We start from the raw sequence: 2,787 nt of genomic DNA, 5'->3' as shown, positions 1-2,787 counted from the left end.
GCCACACTTCTGCTTCCCTTTTAAAAAGTCTCTATGTGGCACCCATATTGTGGCGCCAAGTCACTGACAAGTTCTCCATGCACCCCACCTTTCCAAAAAGCAAAATGTATCTCTCAGTCAGTTTGGCCACAGACTGCCAGTGCCTCTGACAGTTTCAAGAGAGTTTTTCTCTGGAGCTGTCCTGGTTAGTACTGCTGCTATGGACATGCTGTTCATTGTGTGTGTGCAGCTTAAGTCACCCAGACTGTTTATATCCTCCCAAGTCTCTCCCAATTAAGGTTGGGGGTTTCTTGTGTGGGACCTGGGTTCCTGCTCTGGGAGGGGAGGGAGCCACTAAGCTGTTTTTTTTTTTTTTCTGTCTCCTCTGCTGCAGGCACTTTGCACAGGACATTTCTCCCTCAACTATAAAATCTCTTACTGGATAGTATAAAACATCCTCTGTACTCCTTAGCTTCCAAAATTCATGTCAGCTAAGATTCCATTGATTGTTCAGGTCACTTGTCAGAAGATCGATGGAAAATGTGTGTTGGAGGCATGAACAAATGAGCTCAGCTTCCACCTACTCAGCTGCCACTTTCCCTTCCTCCTCATCCAGTGTTCTAATATTTTAACTTTTTAAAAACTTTTTTGATTTTAACACACATATATGGCTCATATTATATTTATCTTGGACAGCACTTGTATGGTACTACACCCACTGCCTAGAAACCCAAATTTTAAGAGGCTGTGTATCTAATATTCCCTCTCTAGGTACCTAATGCCTGACTGTAATTATGATTAACATCCAGTGAGTTTTTTGAACTCAATATATATTTTTACAATCTTAGAAAATGTTAGTTAGATGTTCCTAAATGGTTTTTTTTTTCTGTTGGCACCAGTGTTTATTTCAGGGAGAAGGGCTTGAAGGCCTACATCTGCCCTGTGGGGTCTTGGGGCCTCCAGCTTCTCACTTGGCCTTTGGGTTATGGAACTTGCGTCCAGCAAAGACAGACTTGTCCCTGAGCGCCTCCTCAATCCTCATGAGCTGGTTGTATTTGGCCAGACGCTCTGAGCGGCAGGGGGCACCAGTCTTGATCTGTCCCATGCAGAGCCCCACCATGAGGTCGGCAATGAATGTGTCCTCAGTCTCCCCAGAGCGGTGGCTCACCATCACTCCCCAGCCATTAGACTGAGCCAGTTTGCAGGCCTGGATGGATTCGGTCACAGAACCAATCTGGTTGACCTTCAGCAACAAGCAGTTGCAGGCTTTCTTCTCAATGGCCTGGGCAATCCTCTTAGGGTTGGTGACTGTGAGGTCATCTCTCACGATCTGGATGTCCACACCCAAGAGGAACAAGGTCCAATGGCCCAATCATCTTGTTCAAAGGGGTCTTCGATGGAGACCACAGGATAGTTCTTAATGAAGCTTTTGTACAGCTCCCCCAGCTTTTCCCCAGTGATATGCCGTGAGGGGTCATCGGGTGACTTGAAATCAAGATCATACTTCCCATTGCAATAGAACTCAGATGCTGCCACATCCATACCAATCACCACTTTGTCTGGGTAGCCAGCTGCCTGGATGGCTGTCTTCAGCAGCTTCAGGGCTTCATTGTTCTCCAGGATGCTGGGTGCAAAGCCGCCCTCATCACCCACATTGGTGGCATCCTTCTCATACTTGGCCTTGATGACCTCCTTGAGGTGGTGGTAGACTTTGGCGCCAATGCACATGGCTTCCTTGAAGGAGCTGTCTCCCACAGGCAGAATCATGAACTCCTGCATGGCCAGCTTGTTTCCATCATGGGAGCCCCCATTGATCACAATGAAGGCAGGGACTGGGAGGACCAGGTCTGGTTTCCCAGCAAGATCTGCAATGTGTCAGTAGAGTGGGACCCTCTTTTCAGGTGCTCCAGCCTTGCACACGGCCAGGGACACTCCCAGGATGGCACTGGCCCCAAAGTTGGATTTATTCTCAGTCCCATCCAGCTCAATCATAAATTTGTCAACTTTTTCTTGATCCACAATACTTAGTTTCTTTTCCAGCAGAGCAGGACCCAGAGTCTTGTTGATGTGTTCCACAGCCTTCAGGACACCTTTGCCCAGGTATTGAGATTTGTCTCCATCTCTTAGTTCCAGAACTTCATAGATACCTGTAGAAGCTCCACTGGGCACAGCTGCTCGGAATCAGCCCTTGGCTGTGTGTAGGTCCACCTCCACTGTGGGGTTGCTCCTGGAGTCCAGGATTTCCTGGGCAAAGATTTTCTGCATGGCCATGGCTGCAGGACACGAGGCTGAGTGAGTGTAGATAGTTGATCCCTTCCGAAATGTATTTTTTTGAGACAACAAAAGTATTAACTATAAATAATTGAATCCACACTGCAAAAAGAGACCATGTACAAACCAGTTTATTGCATATTTAGGAAATGTATATTATTTATAAACATATAATTACTACCATGAGATATGGCTCAGTTTTGATATTAACTTCTCATCTCTCCTCACTAGACATCATACAACTTGGTCCACCTATGAATAAAGCCATTTTTTTTTTTTTTTTGGCCCTGGTTTTCTTGTCCTTTATGTTCCAATGCCTTACACTGTATTTATCTCACACCATTCTCTTCTGGGATTCTTGCATCCTGATATCAGGAATTTCCATCCTGATTGCAGGGATAGCTTTTGGTTTCTCTTTCTGCAATTGTTCAATAGAAGGATTTGAAATATTTTTAACAGATTTCTAAGTACAGGGTCTAAGGAGAACAACTCTGCCTACCCTACTGTCTGCAAATTGTCTGGTAAGGGTGGCATCTC

General features: G+C 45.7%; 1 pseudogene; it reads right to left on the bottom strand.

The window, feature by feature from the left end:
* Positions 1 to 946: 946 nt before the first annotated feature.
* LOC112297652 (beta-enolase pseudogene) lies at positions 947 to 2,289 on the bottom strand (annotated as a pseudogene).
* Positions 2,290 to 2,787: the final 498 nt, after the last annotated feature.

The sequence above is a fragment of the Desmodus rotundus genome, chromosome 3 (assembly GCF_022682495.2).
Source record: "Desmodus rotundus isolate HL8 chromosome 3, HLdesRot8A.1, whole genome shotgun sequence".
NCBI lineage: Eukaryota > Metazoa > Chordata > Mammalia > Chiroptera > Phyllostomidae > Desmodus > Desmodus rotundus.
Note: the sequence above shows the minus strand (reverse complement) of the source record. Positions and strands in the feature narration are given on the sequence as shown.